General features: G+C 42.5%; 1 pseudogene; it reads right to left on the bottom strand.

Annotated features, from left to right (window-relative positions):
* Nucleotides 1–6,143: 6,143 nt before the first annotated feature.
* LOC142733597 (U2 spliceosomal RNA) lies at nt 6,144–6,348 on the bottom strand (annotated as a pseudogene).
* Nucleotides 6,349–12,493: the final 6,145 nt, after the last annotated feature.

The raw sequence follows: 12,493 nt of genomic DNA, 5'->3' as shown, positions 1-12,493 counted from the left end.
CAGGTTTGGATTAATTTTGTTTAAAAGCACTCGTTCATATCCTGTCGATACTTACTATCAGTATCCTAGACATTCTGAACGGTTCCATCCAATCATCATCAGGCTTTTTCATTTAGATTTTTTAAATTTTCATATAACAAAAGGAAATACAGAAATCATATAAAAAAATTCCACCCCTCCACTACACTCTCACCATATACCTCCACTTCAAGACCTTCCAAATCCCTTCTGCATCCACCTCCCCCAACCTTTCCTTATCTACCAAATACACCGTATACATCCTGTCCAATACCATTCTCAAACATCCTTCCACAGTTACATCTTTCTTTCTAAACACATACAGGTTCTTAACATCCCACAAAACCTCTTTTATAATTGCTAGCATGACAAATAATACCCTTTGATATTTCTCACTTACACTCGCAAGCCCAAACAAAACTATTTCCATACATAACCTATTGATCCCAACCATCTCCTTAAGTAACGGACCCATACCCCTCCAAACTCCCTGTGCCACCCCACAATTCCAAAACAGATGCACTATACTTTCACTCCCACCACAATTCTCTCTTGGACACAAATCACTCCTCACAACTCCACGATTTTTCTGAAACTCTCTAACTGACAACCCACCATGCAAACTCTGCCATACAATCTCTCTCTGTCTATTTGTAATACCATCTGTCCTCAACCCCTTCCACACCTTACCAACACACTGACCTCTCACCATATTTATATTACATTGGACTTCCATATCTTTTATACACTTAAACACACTCTTCTTATCTTTCAAACATTCTTTCTTCACCGCGGTCAATCCAAACTTCCTCATAAAATTCTCAATAAACTCATACCATTTAGGACTCACAAACGCATACGGCTTCCTTAAATCTCTTTTCATCCATCCAATTTTTCCTAACACCTTCCCACCCAGAAATCTCACCATGCATGCAAATTTCCAATCACCTCCCAGCATCCTCTTCACTGCAAACATCACATTCACCCCTAAATACACTTCAATATTAGGAAAATTCATACCCCCCTTCACCCAGTCCTTCAGCACAGTCTCTCTTCTCACTCTCTCCATTGTCGTTCCCCAAAAAAACACAAAGACAATTCTATTCAATTTCCTTACAACCATATACCCCGGAGGAAACACCACAGCAAGATACAGAAAAATCGGCAAAATCACACTTTTTATCACCATTATCTTTCCTTCAAATGTCAACTCTCTCAAACTCCAAAATCTCAACTTCCTACTCACTCTTTTCTCCACATCTACCCAACTCTCACTTCCATCCAGTTTTTCATCCATTTTAACCCCCAAAATTTGAATCGCACCGTCCACTCTTTTCACACCCAAGTCCTCATTCATACCTGAACTTCCAAACCTCTTATACTCACTTTTCTTCCAATTTACCCTAAAAGCTGACGCACCACAAAACAAGGACACCAATAATTTTGCCCTCCTCAAAACTGCAAAAGAATCACACAGCACACACACATCGTCCATATACGCCAACACTTTCAGCTCTTTCCCACCACTCCCTGGAATCCGTACTCCTCTCATACACTTATCCTTCCTAATCATCTCTAATAATGGTTCTAAAGCACACACAAAGACTATAGGGGACAAAGGGCATCCCTGCCTAACACCCGAACACACCTTCACTTCTTCACTCACCCATCCGTTTATCAAAATCTTACTGCCAACACCCCTATACAACATCCTCACCATATTCACAAACTCTCCAGGAAACCCCATCCTCACCAACACTTTAAACAGAAAATCATGCGACAACCTATCAAACGCTTTTTCAAAATCAATAGACAACACACTAACCTCTTGCTTTCTCTCCCTTGCATCCCACAACACATCTCTCAAAAAACAAAGATTTTCCCCAATCCTTCTCCCAGGAATTCCACACACTTGATCCTCCCCAATCACCTGATTGATCACATCTCTCATTCTATTGGCAATCATTTTAGCAAAAATCTTATAATCCACATTCAACAAAGTTATAGGTCTCCAATTCCTTACATCCTTCTCATCCCCTTTCTTATAAATCAGCACAACCACTCCACTCTTCATACTCTCCGCCAATCTACACTTTTCCCGCATAAAAACATATATCTCAATCATATCTAGCTTAATCACATCCCACATTCTCTTATAAAACTCCACTGGCAACCCATCCTCTCCCGGTGTTCTATTCACTGACATGCTTTCAATAGCTGATTTAACCTCTTCTTCCCCAACTCCTCTCATCAGCCTATCATACTCCATTCTCTCCACCTGCTTCTCAATCACAGCCACCACCTCCGACTCCAAATCTCTATCACACTCCTTTACTGCATACAATTCTCTGTAAAACTCTTCAACCACTCCTAACACCACTTTCCCTTTTACCACATTCCCATCCTTATCATACACACATACCAAATCCTCTTTCTTCCCAATCACTTTTTTAAAAAAATATCTCGAACATTTCTCATTCTTTTCTACCTTATCCAATCTTGCTTGATACATAATTTCCTTACCCTTTTTCACCATCCATTCTTTCATATTCTTCTTAACTTCCTCAATCTTCTCATCCACCTCCCAACCATTCTTCTTCAAATTTCTCAAAAACCCCAATCTTTTATACAAGCACTCATACTTTCTCCTTCTACCAGCTGCTCTTCTATAACCAACTTTCTTAAAATATACTTTTGTCTTTTGCTTCACCCAATCCCACCACTCCAACACATCTACAAACTCATTCTTCCTTCTACACCAACTCCCATACAAATTAACATATTTCCCATACACCTCCTCATCTTCTAACAAATTAACATTTAATTTCCATAAACCCCTCCCACTTATACATTCCACATCCAAAACCAGTTCACACATCACACACTCATGATCTGAATATATTACCCTCATTTGCATATAATTTTTACCCATCACACCTTTCGACACAAAACACATATCTAGTCTTGAACTATAAATACCCCTATCTGAAAAATATGTATCTTGGGGGTCTACCCCACATAATTTTATCACATCCTTCAACTGAAAATCAAACAATATATTTTTAACCACATTACCAGACACATCCACATTTTTTCCATCAATCTCACAATTAAAGTCCCCTATCCACACAACCGGATCCTTCCCAGGCAAAAACATTTTAACTTTTTCCAACAATTCCACTCTTTCATTCTTATTAGCTGGAGCATATATATTAATTATACGAACATTCACTCTATTAAATCTCATCACCACCATCACACACCTTCCCTCCTCAATAACAGTATGACTGCAAATTTCTATTTTTTTGTTTTTGAATAGTATCCCTATACCATCATTTCTATTTTTGTTAGACATTGACCATATTGCAGGCCCGTGCACCCACTCCTCCTGCCCCACCACAAAATCTAATCCACACTCTTGTACACAGATTACATCTACATTTTGGTTTGCTAGAAAATCTAGTATGAGAGCCCTTCTGGCTCTACTTCTAAACATGCGGACATTAGAAGACAAAAATTTCAAAGACATAATAAAAAAACAACCCTAAGGAAGAAATTTAAGCAATGTCATTATTTAAGGTTTTTTCCCGAGCGTATTTTGGAAGTACCTTCTCCGCCAGCGCTTGTATCCATGTGGGCCTCAAATAGTGATTCGAACGGGTTCTCCAATGAAATCGCCGCTTCCTCCTCCTTTTCAAACCGTGGCTTTTTTGCCGTTTTCCTGGGGGGACGAAAACATTCTGCACCTGAGACAGACACTTCCCCCGCAGGAGGTTCATCTTCCTCGGAGAGAGACCAGTCAATTCTTAACGACTCCTCGATCACAGTGCTCATGGGAGATTCCACAGCTGGGCTCATCAGCAACTCCCCCATCTCCACCTGCTGCTGCTGCTGCACTTGAACACTTTCATTTCCCTGCCTTTTTTCCGCCTCCTCAGACATTCTCAAAAATCTTGCTCCTTCCTCCCTCTTCCTATCAAGATCCATTTGGTTTCTTTGCCTTCTAGCTTCCTCTTGCTTCTTCCTTTCTTCCCTCCTCTTTACAACCTCAGGACAGTCTCTATACATATGGCCAGTTTGTCCACACAGGTCACAGGCTCTAGGCTGTGGACACGCCCCAGCCTCATGTCCAGGATTTTTGCAATTCCTGCATAATTTAACCCCTGGGCAATCCTCCCTTAAATGGCCAAATTTGAAGCAGTTCCTACAGAAAGATGGCTGCCCTTGGTAGTAGAGGTAGCCTCTGTTCCCAGCCACAGAAAAGTTGGCAGGTGGGTGTCTCACTCCCCCAATGCAACTCTCGTCCGGTCTTAATTTTACCCAAAATTTATAGGTACCATTGAAAATATTGAGGATACTTCTTTGTTTTACCCCCCCTTTCACACTCAAACAGTACTGTCCAAGAAAATTCTTTAGGACATTGACATCAGTGAAAGGATTGAACACATGGATAAAAACAGTTTTTTCCTCTAACTCAAATAGTGGAACAAAAGTCACATTTTTCAGTACCTGGTTTGCAGCGTTGGTCTTCAGGCACTCGTAAAAAAGCAGGCAGGTCCCATCATTATAAAAGGAAACGTCATAAATACCTTGCTTTTTAGATTCCTGGATACAAAACACATCGTTTTCCAAGGTAATACCAGCCATTTTTTCCACGATTTCATGACCAATATACGAGATGCAGTTCTTCACACTGTCTGCGATATCCACCTTCAGCCGGACGGTCTTCTGTATACCTGTTGAAAATTCCATACTTGCCATTTTGCCTATCGGTCCAGGACCATAGGAGGATCACCACTCAAGAGGTCTCCTGCTACTGCAGGAACACTCGCACCCCCAACCCAGACCAGAGCAATAAACTCTGATCTGAGCCAAAAGGCCGAGAAGCGATAACCCGAACGGGCCGCGCGTTGCCCGAGCCTGCCCGATACTGCTGTTCAGCCCTTGCAGCGATTCAGCCTACTTCTAGGCAATTCCATGGGGCCCTGCAGGCTCACACACTCACAGCTACACGGGAGGTGAATAAAGGCCGGAGATGAAGCCAGACAGGATTTGCTTCTTTTGCTTGCACCACAATGCAGTGCTGAAATAGGAGGAATCTACATAAAAACGCCTTCCTGGCAATGCCCAAATGCCCTGCTGCCATGCAGATAAACACTGGCAGCGGCAGCAAGTGCATGCCCACAGCCACCCCTTGTTCCTTCACACCTTGTATCAGCTGTAATCCAGTCCAGTCCAGTGCTGCCTGCTGAGCAGCACTGACCAACACTGCCTGGGCCCAGGCTTTTATCTCTGAGGCCCCATTATGATGTCAGAAAGCTGGCTCTGGCTCCTCAGGGCTCCACTATGACATGTGCAAAGTTCCGTCTGAACTTTATATAAGACGGTGCGGCTCAGTCAGTCACTCAGTGTTGCCTGAGAGGGCAACACTGCAACAGCCGGCCGCCAGGCTGTCTTTTTTTGCACAGCTAGTTGCCTCCAGGAGGCCACAAGAGGGAGACAAGGGACTGCAAAATGGAAAATAAGCATCCACCAACTTTACAGACAACTTCTCCTTGCTCCTACAACCTCCATCCTTGCACAGTTTGTTATTCTTCTAGGTAACATAGTAACAAATCCAAATTGCTGCTCTCTTTGTAGGCAAGCAAGGCTTTGTTGCAACTGCAATTCTTACTCCTTGAAATGTAGGGACGACAGTACATTCCATCACATCCATCTAGTGTACACAGGTAGGTCCATTGTGGCGGGCGGGCGGGCGGGCGGGCGGCTTTAATGGCTGTTTGCTGTTCCCCTACTCCACTATTTGACTGTGGTGCTGCATCAATCAGTGGCTGGCTCAGGTGCAGCTCTTTAACTTACCTAAAAGGGAGGGCGGAGAGAAGACAAGGAAGGTGAATGAGCTGTTCCAATGTGAAATGCCGGAAACACAGACACACAGACGACACAAAACAAGAGGTGGCAATGTATTCATTAATTGCATTTAATCAATTAGCTCATTATCACTCATGCATTGTCCAACAGGTGTTGAAATAATGGGATTAAAAGGGGAGATCCCTTCAGAAAGACAGAAACAATGGCAAACACAAAAAACACTTTTGGAATCTGATTTTAGTCAACACATAAGGAAAGGGTGCACCGGTCCTGGAAATACTGCAATACCAGGTCAATGCGTGGAGTGGACAGAGCAAGCTCTATTTCCATCTCCCTGTTCTAAAAATCCATTTAATATATAGTCCCCAGATAGGGGACGTATCAGATATTAAACTGATAAGAACAGATTTTTTTTTTTTTTTTTTTTTTTTTTTTTTTAACCCTCAGAGGTAAAAATATAAATTCATTATATTTTTTGCACCTCAAACACTTTCACCAAACGTACACTCTGTATTTAGTGCGTTTCTTTAAGCTCATCATCGGGTCAATTATTTTCCTTTTTTAAACATATTTATTTACATTTACAATTAAACAAAAAGGCATACAATCCCATCACCTTAGTCTAAACCCTTCACTCCACCCACCATTTATACTTTAACTACATACCTCCACTTCAAAAATTTCCAAATACCCTCTGCATCTGCTTCCCCAAACCTTTTCTTGTCCGACAAATATACCACATACATTCTATCCAAAATCATCCTCAAACACCCTTCTACCGTCACTTCCTTTCTTCTAAAGACATACAAATTCCTTACATCCCACAAAACTTCTTTAATGATTGCTAACATAATACACCACACCCTCTGTTTTTTCCTATCTAACATTCCCAACCCAAACATTATTACCTCAAACGACAGTTTTTTAACCCCAACCACCTCTTTACACAAAGGACTCACACCCTTCCACACTTCCTGAGCCACATCACAATTCCAGAATAAATGTAAAATATTTTCACACCCTCCACACCCCACTCTAGGACATGCTTCACTCCTCCCAATCCCACGATTTCTTTGAAACTCTCTCACAGGCAACGCTCCATGCATACTTTGCCATACAATCTCTTTCTGTCTATTTGTTATCCCATCCGTTTCCAAACTCTTCCATACTCTCCCTACATTCGCCCTTCTCACCATATTTATAGGACACTGCACTTCTTTTCCTTCAATACATCTCAACATCTCTTTTTTATTTCTCAACACATCACCCTTCCCCAACAACTCATAGCTTTTCAAAAACTTTTCCACATACAGATACCACTTTGGACATATAAGTGCATACGGCACTCTTAAATCTCTGCCTATCCATCCTAATCTGCATAACACACTCCCACTCAGATATCTTACCATACATGCAAATTTCCAATCACCTCCCATCATCCTTCTTACTGCAAACACACTATTCACTCCCAAATATACCTCAATATTAGGAAACCCCATTCCCCCATTCTTTACACTTTTCCTCACAGTCTCTCTCTTCACTCTCTCCATCTTAGAACCCCAAAAAAATACCATCAGCACTCTATTCAATCTTCTCAGCATCATATACCCTGGCGGAAAGACAAAAGCAACATACAACAAAATTGGTAAAATCACACTTTTAATCACAAGAATCTTCCCAGCAAAAGACAATTCTCTCAAACGCCAGAAATTCATTTTCTTAATAATCTTTTTACCAACATCCTCCCAACTTTCATTCCCATCCAATTTTTCATCAAATTTCACCCCCAAAATCTGAATCGCTCCTTCCACACATTTTACACCTAAATCTTCTCTCCTCCCAATGTTCCCAAACCTCTTACATTCACTCTTATCCCAATTTACTCTAAATGCAGATGCCCCACAGAACAAAGCAACTAACAATTTAGCACGCCTTACCGCAGCATCGGATTCACAAATCACACACACATCATCCATGTATGCTAATACTTTTACTTCTTTCCCACCACAACCAGGAATCTTCACACCTCTCATACATTTATCCTTCCGAAACATCTGTAATAAAGGCTCAATCGCACAAATAAAGGCAATCGGAGACAGGGGACACCCCTGCCTCACACCGGAACCCACACTTATCTCACCACCAACCCATCCATTAATGAGAATCTTACTATACACATTCTTATACAACACTCTTACAACATTCACAAAGTCACTAGGAAAACCCATTCTTACCAAAACTCTAAATAAAAAATCATGCGCCAAACGATCAAAAGCCTTTTCAAAATCAATTGACAGAACATTCAATACTTGTTTCCTCTCCATGCTATCCCATATCACATCTCTCAGCAAACACAAATTCTCACTAATCCTCCTCCCCGGCACTCCACACACTTGCTCCTCCCCAACCACCTGACCAATCACATCTCTCATCCTATTTGCAATCAGCTTAGCAAACACCTTATAGTCCACATTCAACAAAGTAATCGGCCTCCAATTTTTAACATCATTCACATCCCCTTTCTTATAAATCAAAACCACCACCCCACTTTTCATACTTTCAACCATCCTACCATTCTCCCACATAAATTTATAAACTTGCACCACATCATCCTTAATCACGTCCCACATTTTTATGTAAAATTCCATCGGTAACCCATCATCCCCTGGAGTCTTATTCACAGCCATACTATCCAACACTCTCTTTACTTCATCCTCCTCAATGTTTCTCATCAAATTTGCATATTCAATTACTTCCACCCTATTTTCAATCATACTCACCACTTCAGCCTCCAAGTCCCTATCAATCTCTTTCACTGCATACAATTCTTTATAAAAACTTTCAACCACAGGAAACACTGCTTTTCCTTTCACCACCCTTCCATTTTTATCATACACTCTCACCAAATCCTCCTTTTTCCCCACTACTTTTTTGAAAAAATACCTAGAACATTTTTCCCCCTTTTCCAATTTATCTAATTTTGACTGATACATAATCTTTCTACCTTTTTCTAACAACCATTCCCTCATCTCATTTTTCACACAATCAATCTCCTCATCCACACTCCAACCTCTCTTTTTAACCTTCTGGAGAAAATTCAACCTTATATTATAACATTCATACCTCTTCCTTCTCTCCACAGCTTTCCTATAACCAACCTTTCTAAAAAACACACGTGTTCTTTCTTTAACCCAATCCCACCATGTTATTATATCCACAAAATCACCTTTTTTCTCACACCAAAACCTATATGTATCCACATATTTTCCACAAACACTCTCATCATCCAACAAACTCACATTCAATTTCCATAAACCCCTCCCACTCCCACAATCCTCATCCCAGACCAACTCACACTTAATGCACTCGTGATCAGAATATCCTACCTTCATTTGCATATATCCCTTACCCATCACCCCCTTAGAAACAAAAATCATATCAATTCTACTACTGTGTCTCCCACTATCCGCATAATAAGTATCTACTATAGGGTTAACACCACACAGGTGCACTACATCCCTCAATCCAAAATCAGTGAGTACAGACTTTAGCACATTCCCAGACACATCCAAATCCCCTCTAGTATCACAGTTAAAATCCCCCACCCACACAATATGTTCCCTACCTGGCAAAAACAGTTTAATTCTCTCAAACAACTCCACTCTCTCTTCCTTTTTTGCAGACGCATACACATTAATTACACGCACATTCACACCACATACTTTTATAACCACTAACAGGCACCGCCCCTCCTCAATCACTGTGTAGCTACAAACCTCCACCCTGCTACTCCTAACCAAAACCCCCACACCATCATTTCTATTGTGACTAGAACATGACCATATTGCTGCACCAAAACCCCACTCCTCCTGCTTAACTATATACTCTATCCCACACTCCTGCACACAAATTAAATCTGCTCCACTGAAAGACAATTCCTCCAAAATGGCTGCTCTCCTGGCCCGGTTTTTAAACACCCGGACATTGGAAGACAAAATTTTAAACGACATTTTATAACTGCCCTAGGCAGAAAAAGGTGAAAAAACACAAAGCAGAACCCTCAAACTTTCCGGGTTAAAGGCCCGGGAGAGTTTTCTTCACTAGTCTCATACTCCATGTTCGGCTCAAACAATGCCTGAAAGGCGTTCGCCGTCTCCACACTTTGCGTCTCCACCACTTCAATTCTCTGTTTTTTTGGAAAGTTCCCCACTCTCTGTGGGCGAAAAGACATCTCCACTTCTCTCACTGGACTCAACACTCCAGAGGAAGACCATTCTGATATCCTCTGAGATTCTTCTACCACAGGGCTTGGCATGTCCTCAATGAAAGTTTCCTCAATTGCCTGCACCTGCGTGCTATCTCGCTCAGCCTCAGCCAATATTGCATCAAGGATTTCTTTCTGCCTTTGCTCCTCCACCTCCCTTTCTATCCTTAACCTCTCATTGGCTTCCTCTTGCTTCTGGATATTCTTCTGTCTCTGTGCCTCTCTTTCCTTTTCCTCTTTCTCCTTTCTCTTCTTGCCCACTGGGCAATCTCTATACAGGTGCCCCACTTCACCACACAAATCACACGATCGGGGTTCCGTACATGCACCTGCCTCATGTCCAGCCATCTTACAATTCCTGCACACCTTCACCCCAGGGCAGCATTCCTTAGTGTGACCAAACTGGTGACAGAACCGGCAAAATTTTGGCATATTTTGATAATACAAATATCCTCTATAGCCAGCAATGGAAAAGGACAATGGAGGGCTCTTAACTCCACCAATACAATCCGGGTCCAGCTTAAACTGGACGAAAAATTTATAAGTTCCATTAAACACTTTCAATGAGCTGGTCATTTTGGTTCCCCCTTTCACACTGGTGCAATATAAACTCAAAAAGTTCTTGATTAAGTCCAGCTGGGTAAATGGGTTGAAGACATGTACAAATAGTACCCTCTCTCCCATAGCAAATAGAGGCACAAAAGAGACATTTTTCAAAACCTCACAGTTAGCATTCACTTTTAAGGCTTCATAGAAATTTAAACAGTCATTTTCTTCTTGAAAGGACACATCATACAATCCTTGCTTTCTGTTTTCTTGCACACAGAATAATTTATAAAGAGGGATACCTGCCATGTCGACCACCAGCTTCCTTCCAACAAATTCAATGGTGTTCTTACCAGAATCACTTGGGTCTACCTTAATTCGAATGGTTCTCTCCACTGGTGTTGTCCTTGCTGCATCCATGCTGACTATACCTGCCGATCCACGATCACAGAACGATCACCACTCTGGTTCCTCCCAAGGGAAAACCCGCACCCCCTGACCAAGACCAGAGCAATAAACTCTGATCTTAGCCAAAAGGCCGAGAAGCGATAACCCGAACGGGCCGCGCGTTGCCCGAGCCTGCCCGATACTGCTGTTCAGCCCTTGCAGCGATTCAGCCTACTTCTAGGCAATTCCATGGGGCCCAGCAGGCTCACACACTCACAGCTACACGGGAGGTGAATAAAGGCCGGAGAGGAAGCCAGACAGGATTTGCTTCTTTTGCTTGCACCACAATGCAGTGCTGAAAGAGGAGGAATCTACATAAAAACGCCTTCCTGGCAACGCCCAAATGCCCTGCTGCCATGCAGATAAACACTGGCAGCGGCAGCAAGTGCATGCCCACAGCCACCCCTTGTTCCTTCACACCTTGTATCAGCTGTAATCCAGTCCAGTCCAGTGCTGCCTGCTGAGCAGCACTGACCAACACTGCCTGGGCCCAGGCTTTTATCTCTGAGGCCCCATTATGATGTCAGAAAGCTGGCTCTGGCTCCTCAGGGCTCCACTATGACACGTGCAAAGTTCCGTCTGAACTTTATATGACGGTGCGGCTCAGTCAGTCACTCAGTGTTGCCTGAGAGGGCAACACTGCAACAGCCGGCCGCCAGGCTGTCTTTTTTTGCACAGCTAGTTGCCTCCAGGAGGCCACAAGAGGGAGACAAGGGACTGCAAAATGGAAAATAAGCATCCACCAACTTTACAGACAACTTCTCCTTGCTCCTACAACCTCCATCCTTGCACAGTTTGTTATTCTTCTAGGTAACATAGTAACAAATCCAAATTGCTGCTCTCTTTGTAGGCAAGCAAGGCTTTGTTGCAACTGCAATTCTTACTCCTTCTTGAAATGTAGGGACGACAGTACATTCCATCACATCCATCTAGTGTACACAGGTAGGTCCATTGTGGCGGGCGGGCGGGCGGGCGGGCGGGCGGCTTTAATGGCTGTTTGCTGTTCCCCTACTCCACTCCACTATTTGACTGTGGTGCTGCATCAATCAGTGGCTGGCTCAGGTGCAGCTCTTTAACTTACCTAAAAGGGAGGACGGAGAGAAGACAAGGAAGGTGAATGAGCTGTTCCAATGTGAAATGCCGGAAACACAGACACACAGACGACACAAAACAAGAGGTGGCAATGTATTCATTAATTGCATTTAATCAATTAGCTCATTATCACTCATGCATTGTCCAACAGGTGTTGAAATAATGGGATTAAAAGGGGAGATCCCTTCAGAAAGACAGAAACAATGGCAAACACAAAAAACACTTTTGGAATCTGATTTTAGTCAACACATAAGG

The sequence above is a fragment of the Rhinoderma darwinii genome, unplaced genomic scaffold, assembly GCF_050947455.1.
Source record: "Rhinoderma darwinii isolate aRhiDar2 unplaced genomic scaffold, aRhiDar2.hap1 Scaffold_965, whole genome shotgun sequence".
Lineage (NCBI taxonomy): Eukaryota > Metazoa > Chordata > Amphibia > Anura > Rhinodermatidae > Rhinoderma > Rhinoderma darwinii.
The sequence above is the reverse complement of the archived record's forward strand: the minus strand, read 5'-3'. Positions and strand labels throughout refer to the sequence as shown.